This window comes from Haliotis rufescens, unplaced genomic scaffold, assembly GCF_023055435.1.
Source record: "Haliotis rufescens isolate VD_foot unplaced genomic scaffold, xgHalRufe1.0.p SCAF_4, whole genome shotgun sequence".
Lineage (NCBI taxonomy): Eukaryota > Metazoa > Mollusca > Gastropoda > Lepetellida > Haliotidae > Haliotis > Haliotis rufescens.
Genome location: NW_025964112.1, coordinates 22,889,822 through 22,904,838, shown reverse-complemented (window position 1 = coordinate 22,904,838; position 15,017 = coordinate 22,889,822). Strand labels below are relative to the sequence as shown.

The 15,017-nt window shown below is 41.4% G+C and overlaps 1 protein-coding gene across 2 annotated transcripts in view; it reads right to left on the bottom strand.

Annotated features, from left to right (window-relative positions):
• Positions 1–14,672, bottom strand: part of LOC124132180 (mitogen-activated protein kinase kinase kinase 13-B-like) — an 85,271-nt gene extending 70,599 nt beyond the window's left edge. For both annotated transcript variants that reach the window (XM_046495943.2, XM_046495945.2), the window contains exon 1: positions 14,533–14,672. The gene's annotated coding sequence lies outside the window, so the exon portion shown is untranslated. The remainder of the gene's footprint in view (positions 1–14,532) is intronic.
• Between the last annotated feature and the right edge of the window lie 345 nt (positions 14,673–15,017).

Here is a 15,017-nt window from a genome sequence, read left to right as displayed (position 1 = left end):
TCATGGGAACGTTTTTGTTACAAACACCTGTATAGTCTGAAGAATATGTCAACACACATGATGCAGACGAATGTCCAGATAAAATAACAAACCAGGTCACAGAGCTTGACAAGAAAGGGAATCAGCATAATATCTATTCTTTAGCCATTCTGGCCATTATGAATTTGATCAGTTTTCAATGACTATCATAAAGATGTTTGACTCTGTAAGTGAGGCCCTTGCTGCAGATTTCTTGAGTTTGGAAATTGTACAGCACAAGCATCGTACCTACATCATGAAGTAGACAAATACTGACATCAATGGATTTGACACCACACTGACCATGGTGACAAAACCAGCCTTTACTCTCCATTGCATTCAGACTCGTGATGCATGTTTGTTTTCATGTTTAATACAGTCTCTCGTCTGTACTGTCACATTGCTGTCCAGTTCAAAGGCTGGAATTAAAATGAAGTGTTCTTCAAGGGTTTCCTTGACAATGAATTTGTTGGGTGTATGCTAAACAGGTAAATCTCCCGAAGCCAAAGAAACAAGAATATGCAGAAAATAGCAGCAGAAGATAAAAGAACCGATTTCCAATATCACAGACAAAAACCTCCCAGGAACCAAATTTTGCAAAGACATATCTGAGAATAGCTATGAGGATGTATTCTAACTTTGAAAAAAAAACCTGCATAAAACACCATAAAATTGGTACAAAAATTCTCAACTCAGCAAAACACGTAAAATTCTGGTAAAAGCCAAAATGAAAATTACCCAGACTTGTAGAAGCTTGAGAATTCTAACCGCAGGCATTAGAGAGGCGATCCTCCTCATTTATTGAACAGTTGGCAGCTTGCCCGGCTGCCAATCCAGTCAGCCAATCTCTAAAGAACGGTGCTCGGCCCACGCACTATCCTCCCAATCGGGCTAACAGAATCAATGAGAGGACAAGCAATATCCTGTGCTCCAATCTACCTTATTTACTGAAATACTGGTCAAGCCTCTCACTTCAACAAAAGCCATGGCAGAAATGGCTACAGTTTTCTCACTGCTGTTCCTATGAAATATTGGGATGCCAGTGAAGAATCTAGAGAAGAGTCACCATGGCTGAGAATTAAATCTCTGGTTAGTATATGTGGGTACCTGGTAGGTTGTTCATTAAAAACCAAGTTTAATCAAAATAGAACCAACAGCTTTGAAGCTCACCTGACATTTCAAATTTTTATAGCTGTTTATTATGCCATACTATATACTACAAACTATATATAGTCATAATTCAATGCTCTGCACAATAGAAACATTCATTGTGATAGTTTTTGGTATTGGTGATTGACAGCAGACATTTTTTAAAGGTTTGGATATTTACTAACTTTTCTAGTCCAATAACTTTTCTAACAGCAAATGAATTTCAAACCTTAGTTACATACAAACAGCAGTTATTTCCACACAAAATGCCTAATCTAATTACCAAGAAGCATTTTAACATTGTTCCACTCAAATAATAAATGTGGCACAAGTGTCGCTTATTAAGAAAACTAGAAGATACAGAGATATACAAAATGATGAATACTTCACAGACAATGCCTGACATTGGACTTGGTCTTGATACATTAGACAGACCTGAAACTATTACACTGTTATTACCAACCCAACCAAAGTGATGACTTTCAGAGAGCAGTATGGGTGACAAGCACAGACTTGATGATGTATGTCATGGTGGACAAACCTGCCATCACAGAGCCAATCACAAGACATGATGCCCCTGCCAGCATGGTCAGTAGACATGGGGGCGAAAGGTGCAAGCAGTCAAATGGACCAAGCTTGCAAGCACCAGGTGCTGAGATCGTATCCTGCTAGGTTGTTATTCAGCCTTGCGACCAACAATGTTTACAGGTCTTTACAGTGTTGTCACTGCCTCTAGTGTACAGTGCATTCACCCTGTGTACTCGAAAGAACCTACTCGTCCGATGGCAGATGACCAGATGGTGGAAACACAAATACAAATATAGACCCAAAACACAAGTGTCAAAACGTGTGGTGTCACCCTAGGCAAGGGACTTAGTTCAAATGTGCCTCTGTTCACCCAGCAGGGAATGGGTACCCAAGATGTGAGGTGGATGTAAAAACCCTCTAGCGCTCTTAGGCAGCTTGGGTTGTATATACTTCCCAGGGAGTTAAGCATGATAACTGGAATGCAAACGGATCCACTGGTCAAGGTACAAATAAAACCGCATTTAAGCAGATACTAGTACCTGGATACTTGTGGAATAAAAATGTATAATATAATAATAATGATAGAAATTAAAACTAATTGAACTGATCAACTGATTTTTTTAAAAATCAAATCATGGTTTTCTACCCTTGAAAGAAAAGTAATAACCTATGCAAATATGGCGATCCTCCCGCTGCTTCAAAATGTGACATGTCCACATGTGTCAGTCCCTCCAGTGTTTTTGTTCACTGGGTCATGTGACTTGGTTGTGATAACTCCTTGATCTGCACAGATCTATATGGAAGTCTCCATTTCTCAGTACTTACTAACCTCCACAACATTTGGCTTAAACATAAATCAATAAGGTGAGGCACTATTTGTGACGAAACCACTGTATCGATGGTTCTAAAGGGAGCTAACTCTGCTTGGCTGATAGAAAGTGCAAGGTGGGTCAACATCGAAACCAAGTGCAAACGTTGAAGAGAATATGTACTTTGTAAAAAAAAACTGTATTGCAAACTACTATTCCTTCAATGGAACAAGTTCCCGGCAATGTTTCAGGTCATAGGCTTGTCCTATGTAAGAATTCCATCCATGTTTACACATAATATTCCTGTTCATAATGATATGGCCCACGACTCTTATTATTAGCTGATTAAATTCATGTGTCATATTGGAAAATTTCTTTTTCATTTCATTGGCAAGAACCATTTTAAATTTGCTGCACATTACAGATGGAGAGACGACCATAAAATATATTCAAAAATTTGATTAAGAATTCTGTTCACCTTAGGGGTTAGATGAGAATATATATCTTGGCCATCGACGGTGTGTCTTACATAATTTTTCATAAATACGAAAATGATGGACATTGTTCCAGGCAGTAATGAGAGTGACGTCTCTTTCCCAATACGAACAACAGATAACGAGGTTTTGCCCTACCTCTCTTTAATACTATTATCTGAAATACTGTGAGAATTCCAGTGCAGAAAAAGGACCCAGTAAGTCATGCCTGTATCAGAGCTGACTAACCTTGGGACCAGGTGGCAGTGTATTGTAAGACATGGGACAATGTTCCCCTCAATACTAAATAAACGGGAACCCGTTTGGTAGGGTCTATAAAATTACAATGACAACTACTGATGGCTTGATTGTAACATACGGTAACTTAAGCATGTTAAGGACATATTTTACTTTTATCAGGAACACTTCAAAGTGGCATGAAATACAAAAACTCACTATTCATGTACACAAAGAAATACTCTGTAACTGTAGGCATAATGCATTAAATCAACTGTGATGATGTCGTCTGTGATTGAAAAATAATTGTTCTCTCATTCAGAAACTCAATCTCGTCGTCATTCTTGGACCAATGACTAAGAATAGATGTTATCCTTATTAAGTTTATTTGTTGATTTCATGTCGCAACATATTACGAGTTAACAACTATTTGGCCTACAGGTGAGATTGTGCTGCAACTAGCTTAGAACTCTTATACACGAAGGACATAACCACTGAAGTTACCTCCCTTTAATAACCTTGGATCATAATGATGGCTACCTGGTATGTATGATTGTGACCATGATGATTGGTAGGGCAAGAACATTTTAACTTTGGCAAAAGAGCAAAATTTTCTTACTAATTTTTGTCCCAGTAGTAATCATGGTATTTCTGTTTTCTAAGTGTTTACCATGTAAATTGAATTGCCTGTTTGTTGTTTAACGCTGCACACAGAAATATTCAAGCTGTATGATAGCAGTCTGTAAATAACCAAGTCTGGATCCCACAATCCAGTGATGGATATCATGAGCACCGATCCACTCAATTTGGGATATAATGACATGCATCAACCAAGTCAGCAAGCCTGACAACCTGATCCTGATAGTTGCCTCTTAAGACAAGCATAGTCCCCTTTTACAACAAGCATGTGTTGCTGAAGACCTATTCTACTCCAGAACTTTATGGTTGACCATGTATACTGACCAGGCTCTGGAAGAATGGATACTACTACAACCATCACAAGTGAATGTTTAAGTTGGCTTGTATGTAAGTGTGAGTAATGTATCAAGGAGGCCTGTACATACATGAGTCTGTGACAGACAATCCAGTGGTTGATAGCAAGACCGACAATCTACTTCATTGGGGTATGACGACCCACAAAAATTTAGATCACATTGTCACCACTTGCTCCTCACAGTACAGAGGTATCTTATCCTGCTTTCCCCCATGAACGCACAACAGGAAGAAATACTGTTAGCACATGACGCCAAGTCCCACATGATTCCCGATAAGCGGAGTAGTTCTACAGGCAAGTGCGTCCCAATCAGTCATTCTCACACAGACAAAGCTGCTTCTCTAAACATACATGTAATCTCCACTTGTATCCTATTACAGATGACTTCTGGATGTGACTGGCAACATCATGGACACATAGCAATAGATTTGTCTGGTTTCTATTGACCTCCAGCTTAACAATAGAAGATGAAAGATTGCAACAATCTTTGGTCTGAAGGTAAGGCAACCTCGCTGAAATGAGTGTCTGATGCTGTGTGTATATTTCTAACAATAACTGTTGCAGTGACATTTGATACAGGTCTTCAGGGAACATGCATACAAGCATAAATGCATTTTTTGTCATTTGACTCCAAGCATTATTTTTCTGTTTCATTTGAAATTAACTTTATGGATTATTCTTGTATACAGGCCTATTTTTTATCTTGAGATAAGTGGAATAAGTGAGTGAAGGTTGTTTTACAGAATTGTCGGCAATATTACACATCACACAATGTAACCACCCACATCACACAATGTAACCACCCACATCACACAATGTAACCACCCACATCACACAATGTAACCACCCACATCACACAATGTAACCACCCACATCACACAATGTAACCACCCACATCACCCGGCTCTCACAACAACCTTGTGTTACAATGCACGCCATCTGGGCATCACACATTGAGCCAGGTCACACAATGTAACCACCCACATCACCCGGCTCTCACAACAACCTTGTGTTACAATGCACGCCATCTGGGTATCACACATTGAGCCAGGTTACACAATGTAACCACCCACATCACCCGGCTCTCACAACAACCTTGTGTTACAATGCACGTCATCTGGGCATCACACATTGAGCCAGGTCACACAATGTAACCACCCACATCACCCGGCTCTCACAACAACCTTGTGTTACAATGCACGTCATCTGGGCATCACACATTGAGCCAGGTCACACAATGTAACCACCCACATCACCCGGCTCTCACAACAACCTTGTGTTACAATGCACGTCATCTGGGCATCACACATTGAGCCAGGTCACACAATGTAACCACCCACATCACCCGGCTCTCACAACAACCTTGTGTTACAATGCACGTCATCTGGGCATCACACATTGAGCCAGGTCACACAATGTAACCACCCACATCACCCGGCTCTCACAACAACCTTGTGTTACAATGCACGTCATCTGGGCATCACACACTGAGCCAGGTCACACAATGTAACCACCCACATCACCCGGCTCTCACAACAACCTTGTGTTACAATGCACGTCATCTGGGCATCACACATTGAGCCAGGTTACACAATGTAACCACCCACATCACCCGGCTCTCACAACAACCTTGTGTTACAATGCACGTCATCTGGGCATCACACACTGAGCCAGGTCACACAATGTAACCACCCACATCACCAGGCTCTCACAACAACCTTGTGTTACAATGCACGTCATCTGGGCATCACACATTGAGCCAGGTCACACAATGTAACCACCCACATCACCAGGCTCTCACAACAACCTTGTGTTACAATGCACGTCATCTGGGCATCACACATTGAGCCAGGTCACACAATGTAACCACCCACATCACCCGGCTCTCACAACAACCTTGTGTTACAATGCACGTCATCTGGGCATCACACATTGAGCCAGGTCACACAATGTAACCACCCACATCACCCGGCTCTCACAACAACCTTGTGTTACAATGCACGCCATCTGGGTATCACACATTGAGCCAGGTTACACAATGTAACCACCCACATCACCCGGCTCTCACAACAACCTTGTGTTACAATGCACGTCATCTGGGCATCACACATTGAGCCAGGTTACACAATGTAACCACCCACATCACCCGGCTCTCACAACAACCTTGTGTTACAATGCACGTCATCTGGGCATCACACACTGAGCCAGGTTACACAATGTAACCACCCACATCACCCGGCTCTCACAACAACCTTGTGTTACAATGCACGTCATCTGGGTATCACACATTGAGCCAGGTTACACAATGTAACCATCCACATCACCCGGCTCTCACAACAACCTTGTGTTACAATGCACGTCATCTGGGCATCACACATTGAGCCAGGTCACACAATGTAACCACCCACATCACCAGGCTCTCACAACAACCTTGTGTTACAATGCACGTCATCTGGGCATCACACATTGAGCCAGGTTACACAATGTAACCACCCACATCACCCGGCTCTCACAACAACCTTGTGTTACAATGCACGTCATCTGGGCATCACACACTGAGCCTGGTTACACAATGTAACCACCCACATCACCCGGCTCTCACAACAACCTTGTGTTACAATGCACGTCATCTGGGCATGACACACTGAGCCAGGTTACACAATGTAACCACCCACATCACCCGGCTCTCACAACAACCTTGTGTTACAATGCACGTCATCTGGGCATCACACATTGAGCCAGGTTACACAATGTAACCACCCACATCACCCGGCTCTCACAACAACCTTGTGTTACAATGCACGTCATCTGGGTATCACACACTGAGCCAGGTTACACAATGTAACCACCCACATCACCCGGCTCTCACAACAACCTTGTGTTACAATGCACGCCATCTGGGTATCACACATTGAGCCAGGTTACACAATGTAACCACCCACATCACCCGGCTCTCACAACAACCTTGTGTTACAATGCACGTCATCTGGGCATCACACATTGAGCCAGGTTACACAATGTAACCACCCACATCACCCGGCTCTCACAACAACCTTGTGTTACAATGCACGTCATCTGGGCATCACACATTGAGCCAGGTTACACAATGTAACCTCCCACATCACCCGGCTCTCACAACAACCTTGTGTTACAATGCACGTCATCTGGGCATCACACATTGAGCCAGGTTACACAATGTAACCACCCACATCACCCGGCTCTCACAACAACCTTGTGTTACAATGCACGTCATCTGGGCATCACACACTGAGCCAGGTTACACAATGTAACCACCCACATCACCCGGCTCTCACAACAACCTTGTGGTCTCAATGGGGAAAATGATTATTCGAAATCCAACAATTCTACAAATTAGTAATATAAATGTAAAGCATCTTATTGCAAATAAAACATTTCCCCAGTTCTGATATATTTTCAGAGCCCATTTTTAATGGGAAGGTTGGTACCTGAATAACCCTGTTAGTGCATGTGTTCTTATTCATACAGTAACCTTCACCATATTTCTAAATAATTTATACAGATTATACTTCCAAATCAAAATTTGGCAGTTTTGCAGAAAACCTAAAAATTATTATTGTCAAAGCTGAATTGGAGGATTCCAGAAAAAAGCCGACAGAACAAAGTAACGGCTCCATCACGGTTGTTTTCCAAACCTCAACTCTGGCATTCTGATAAATGAGTTTGTCAAAGAGGCCCACGCAAATTATCTCCCTTTATCAAAGACGCCAAATCAATACTTTCTGCATTCTGTTAGGATGCAAAGGTCAGGGAACATCCAACCACTCGGACCATAGCCAACACATTTATTATCCTGGAAAACAGCAGCCTATGGCTGATAATGCAACTAGGTATTGTATTATGATGAATCAATTATAAATATTTTCATTGACAACATGAAAACACATCTTTATCTACATGATATTATTCTCTATCACCATTGTACATTGAATCACACTTTAATTCAGTTCATAAGGGCAACAATTATGGTTACTGAGTGGCAAATATTCCCATCCTTTCTTTTATCATATCTATATCATTGTCAATAGGGCAAAAAAACATAGTAGCATTGCATTACACCCCACCCTGAAGAGTAGGAATATGCTTTTTTGATCATACCCATTGTGAAGATGAAAAGTAAAGAATAAAACATCAAGAACATCATCCATGAAAATGATGCACTTAATAAGTTATTACAACCATTTAACACAAAACTGTTTCAACAATTCAGCACTCAATCATTCAACCATTCCTCACTCAATCATTTCAAGATCAGCAATCACAGGCCGGACACTACATGAAGCCTTGCAAGATCAGCAATCACAGGCCGGACACTACATAAAGCCCTGGAAGATCAGCAATCACAGGCCGGACACTACATGAAGCCCTGGAAGATCAGCAATCACAGGCCGGACACTACATGAAGCCCTGGAAGATCAGCAATCATAGGCCGGACACTACATGAAGCCCTGGAAGATCAGCAATCACAGGCCGGACACTACATGAAGCCTTGCAAGATCAGCAATCACAGGCCGGACACTACATAAAGCCCTGGAAGATCAGCAATCATAGGCCGGACACTACATGAAGCCCTGGAAGATCAGCAATCATAGGCCGGACACTACATGAAGCCTTGCAAGATCAGCAATCACAGGCCGGACACTACATAAAGCCCTGGAAGATCAGCAATCACAGGCCGGACACTACATGAAGCCTTGCAAGATCAGCAATCACAAGCCGGACACTACATGAAGCCCTGGAAGATCAGCAATCATAGGCCGGACACTACATGAAGCCCTGGAAGATCAGCAATCACAGGCCGGACACTGCATGAAGCCCTGGAAGATCAGCAATCATAGGCCAGACACTACATATGAAGCCCTGGAAGATCAGCAATCACAGGCCGGACACTACATGAAGCCCTGGAAGATCAGCAATCACAGGCCGGACACTGCATGAAGCCCTGGAAGATCAGCAATCACAGGCCGGACACTACATATGAAGCCCTGGAAGATCAGCAATCATAGGCCGGACACTACATGAAGCCTTGCAAGATCAGCAATCACAGGCCGGACACTACATAAAGCCCTGGAAGATCAGCAATCACAGGCCGGACACTACATGAAGCCTTGCAAGATCAGCAATCACAAGCCAGACACTACATGAAGCCCTGGAAGATCAGCAATCATAGGCCGGACACTACATGAAGCCCTGGAAGATCAGCAATCACAGGCCGGACACTGCATGAAGCCCTGGAAGATCAGCAATCACAGGCCAGACACTACATATGAAGCCATGGAAGATCAGCAATCACAGGCCGGACACTGCATGAAGCCCTGGAAGATCAGCAATCACAGGCCGGACACTACATATGAAGCCCTGGAAGATCAGCAATCACAGGCCAGACACTACATATGAAGCCCTGGAAGATCAGCAATCACAGGCCGGACACTGCATGAAGCCCTGGAAGATCAGCAATCACAGGCCGGACACTACATATGAAGCCCTGGAAGATCAGCAATCACAGGCCGGACACTGCATGAAGCCCTGGAAGATCAGCAAACACAGGCCGGACACTACATGAAGCCCTGGAAGATCAGCAATCACAGGCCGGACACTACATGAAGCCCTGGAAGATCAGCAATCACAGGCCGGACACTACAAATGAAGCCCTGGAAGATCAGCAATCACAGGCCGGACACTACATGAAGCCTTGCAAGATCAGCAATCACAAGCGAGACACTACATATGAAGCCCTGGAAGATCAGCAATCACAGGCCGGACACTACATGAAGCCCTGGAAGATCAGCAATCACAGGCCAGACACTACATATGAAGCCCTGGAAGATCAGCAATCACAGGCCGGACACTACATATGAAGCCCTGGAAGATCAGCAATCACAGGCCGGACACTGCATGAAGCCCTGGAAGATCAGCAATCACAGGCCGGACACTACATATGAAGCCCTGGAAGATCAGCAATCACAGGCCGGACACTGCATGAAGCCCTGGAAGATCAGCAATCATAGGCCGGACACTACATATGAAGCCCTGGAAGATCAGCAATCACAGGCCGGACACTACATGAAGCCCTGGAAGATCAGCTACATATGATCCTTGCACATTATTCACTTGAATTACAATCATCAACATCAGCTGACAAAGAAGAAACAACGTCTCCTTCAGTATGCAATTTTCATCTTTAAATCACAAACTAAATAGCTTCTATTTCAATATTTCACAGCTGAGAAACTCCAAACAAGTTCAACAGACAAGAGAGTGGGAATTTCTCCCTTTCTAACCTTACGCTATGTATTATTTATTGTTCCCGACACAAACATCCCAGAATCAATATATAATCTGCTTTACAACGTTTTGAGGTTGACTTATGCTGTCCATGTCTATGTACTTGGACATATGATATACAACACACCAGTCTTCTGAAATAAAACCAGCTCATACCATGTCATATTGGTATGAATTCAGCGTATCAACATAACTGATAAACCAGAGCTGTTGGTTTGCTGGTGTCTACAAATACTGTCTGACATATTGCTACTGACAAGCTAATGTCCACAATAATAATGAAGCATTTTTTTACACATAACTCCATTATACTAAGACAGACACATATGTTGGACTGAACAGTTTCTATTGATTAAAATACAGAAACTGGGACACACACTAGTACTGCCATCAGACAAAAGGGAGATAACTGTGGCTGGTACAGAGCCACCAGTATTACAGCTATGTGATGGGGACCTGTAACTGAGCGTAACCAGTGGTTGATAATGTGAACAAGGATCCATACTCTTACAGTTCGATCACACACAATCAGCCAGATTATGTTGAAATCAAATTCTAACGACAAAATGTTTTTTGTATAGCAGTAGCTTTGGGTCACAGGTCTTAATACAATTGAACAATTATCCAGCACATGCAGTGTCTATCCACACCACATACAAACAAATTTCAAGGTTTTACCGAAAATGTAAACTCTGATCAAAATCTTATCATAATTAATGACAAAACAGTTTGTCCGGAACAGTAAATATAAAGATTGTGTTTGTATAGCCTATAGTTTATATCTACTGAATTTATAAGTGAATGTCTCACTTTCATTGAGTGATATAATTCTGTTTTCAAACACTCAGGGTTATTTTTTATATCCATATACCTATGTTTCATACTTCAGCAAATGTATGATCTAAATCATGTTAATAGCGAAACATAATGGGAAAACAAAACTCACTTCAGAACATAACTAAACACATCTCAATGTTCTGTGCTAAATGCTTCCATCAATAAAAGGAGAAATATAAGATGCATCAACAAAATAGCCCCTGCAATGTACTGATTCAACAATAACAGTAACAGTATCTTTTTGTTGAGTCTCTCAATATATATTGCATGGGCTAAATCATTAGGAGGTAAAATTACATGCTAACATATGCGATTAATGTTTGAGCACATAACTACAGCCAAGGCCAGCCGGACTTGATATGAAACTACCCACATTTTCATGTCAATTACAGGAAAGATCCTTCATCTCACCTGGACATGTGACAATAGATAACCTGTATTACAATTCCCCCCCATTCTTGGGTAGGGTCCCCATTACCCTGGTTGTTACCTGAGACTACTGGCAGGACATACCACGGATACAATGTCAGGTTGAAGAAAGGTGTGTTGAGTCAATACTAACATTCACTGTACCATCAGGATATGGATTGTAGCGGCCTGTGAAGCTGATAACAGTTGGATTGTTTACCATGACTTCACTATCTACAGGTTAGGGCTGGGACAAGTCCAAATTTACTACCCAGGGACCCACCCCCTATTACATGACCCTACCCAGGTACCCACTGTAGGTCTAAGGAGATGTCCCAAATGTCCAATTGGGAACATTTTTAGCATAGTCCTGGCAAAACGTATTTAGATACATGTATTAAACAATCTGGTCATTCATACACTTAAGTTGAATTAAGTTATATCTTTATTCAACCATATGAAAAATCAGAAAGAATGGGTGCATAGTCAGAAAGAAATGCAAACATTAGTGACTTGTAGTGTAATCACAGAATTCTAGATAATTTTTGTCATTAAACAGTATATATCACGTGACTAACCATGGGTCCGGGTAGTCCTGTGGGTACCTGGGTCCTACTTAGTACCACCCCAACCCGGGTACCTGAGTTACCCGTCCCAGCCCTACTACAGGTTGTTGAAAACTAGGATAACCTTTGTCAGATGATACATCATTTCACACAGCAACCTTATCTCCCCACCTTAACTCAGTATGCCAAATGTTTTCTATCAATATAGTCTTCCACAGTGATACATACATAATATCAACCTCAGTGAGGTAGGGTTGGGTTAGGCCAACCTTAGGTACTGATGACAACTAGAGGTTGACCTTAGTTATGTTTCTTCGTGAAAGAGGAAGTAAACTTTAACAAAGGTCTAAGGTTAAAATCTTCCGACTTAGCGGTAAGGTTGTTTTGTGAAACAGGGCCCGAGAAGTATGAACTTGTCTGTTACCATGGTAACCACCCTGACCAAAACCTATTAAGAAAACATTATTCAAATCTTGAAGAATTAACACAAGACCCTTACAGTCAATAACACTTACAAACAAATGCAGCTGAAATCAATCAATTTCTGGATAAGAGGTTCAAACATTTGTAATCACAACATTGTCTACAGTGACCAAAAGTAACTGCACTCTGTACAAACCAGAAAGTACATTTGATCACTATCATTCATATACAAGACAATTTAAGCTCTCTGAAACTTGTGGTTTCCGACAAAACAAAAAATATTATTCCTACCTATCCCTGCATTGTAATCACACACCTTTATTTTTTAACTTTGTGTTTCCAAGGATACCAACCTATGCAAATTCACAGCAATGACGAAAATATTATATAAGTTCTCTGTGATGAATTAACATGTTAATGGGAAGGACACTATGGATAGAGATATGGTTTAATAATGTAATGGGAGGAATATAACATTTGTACTGTACAGATGCATCAGTAACCATGGTAACCCACTATGGTTAAAGAAATGATAGTACATTAGGAAGCATTAAAATAATCATTTTCAAGCATATACCATGTAATGATAAGTGATGCATTTCTAGTTTGGTTTGATCTGTGATTAAATCTATGAGAAGTTAGTTTGGAGCACTATTTCAGTTACATCACGACATATCAGCTTGATGAGTGTAGAAAAGCCCCAGGTTATGCAGGTCTTACACTTTTAAGATTGTTGTAAAACCCACGAGTACGGGTATGGTGCTAACAAACCTAGAAACATAATCAGGGTGAATCTGGGATTCAAACCCACAAAAGGTCTGCCATGCCTGAAGGGCGCAACCTTACACATCCAATTGCACAGCCTTACACCCCTGGTCCACCCGAGGGCCCAAGCTATGGGGTCAGTCACATAGCTGTTTGAAGGTATTATACAAAAGAATTCATCCAAATCAAAAGACACCTAGAAACTCATATGTCAATATTCTGAAATTTGGATATAAACAATAATCATAACAACAGTGAAAATCAGCTATTGCAGATGTCAGCAGTAATGACCCATATATATATTCAGTGATATAGTATTGGAAAACCCACAAACCCATATAATCACACACATCAGTTGTAGTCATATACAAACAAATTGGCAGGCCTAAAGAATGTTTGTTGTTAAAATGTCACAATCATGATGGCCATGGTATAGTGCTTCCTTTTCAGATATTGGTGCTTTTGGCATTTTCTGATTTGTTTACATGTCTGTGTTAATATCATACACTGTTGTGTGTGCTTATACCATGTATACACCATTATTATTCATGACATCTGCGAGCAGTTTCCAGCCATAATAAATTGCAGTCACACCTGTATGTGATTCTAACGGTTTATCCAGCAAGGATCAAATAACAACACTATACTGCAACATCAACTACATTTTTGTATTTTGTCAAAATGAATGTTGAAACCTATTTGTTTCAACGGGTTTTTTTCTCCTCAACTTATAACATGGGTTGTCATAAACCGATCTTAAAAATAAATAATTGGGTTAAATTATATTTGTATTTCCTAAACCGATGACTCAAGTATCGTCATGAAAACAATGACACTTGTTGAGTTCCCGATCTGAATCATCGGACTGTGCTATATTGGTGTTTATCCCCAGGTGAAATACCGCCGTTAACGTCTGACGGTGTGATCGGTTTGTATCCAATGTTGAACTGTGTGTCAAGTGACATTGGACGACGTGACCATGGTAGAGTGACATTACTTACCCTAGATATGATTCATTAAAGCCATCGGACATCGGGTTGACTCATGACAGTTTCGGCGGTCGATGAATCCGATGCCACTAAACCTCATCGATGTGTTGATGTCAGGAATTTGGAAGTGACGTGGTTTTCTAAATGTAGATACAAACACCTCGGTCAGAGTATTAATACTACCAGGAACACAACTAGTCATATTGTTTTGATTCCCGTGAAGCCTTCTGCTGTACGTAGATTCATGGATTTTCATATCGCGAATCACTGCACTTGCTTTATTCTCGGCAGTAGAAGAAACAATTGTGGTCATTTTAACCCAGTTGGAATAGGCTCGGGCTTTGGTATGGCGAGGAAATATAAACATTTGGAAACAATGGAAGAAATAGTGAAAACATAATCGTGTTATCCATCTAACGAGGAAGTATTAGTTCCAATATAGATATGTTCTGTCTAAACGAGGAAAAGAATCTTTGTTTGTTAACTGTCCAAAGTAT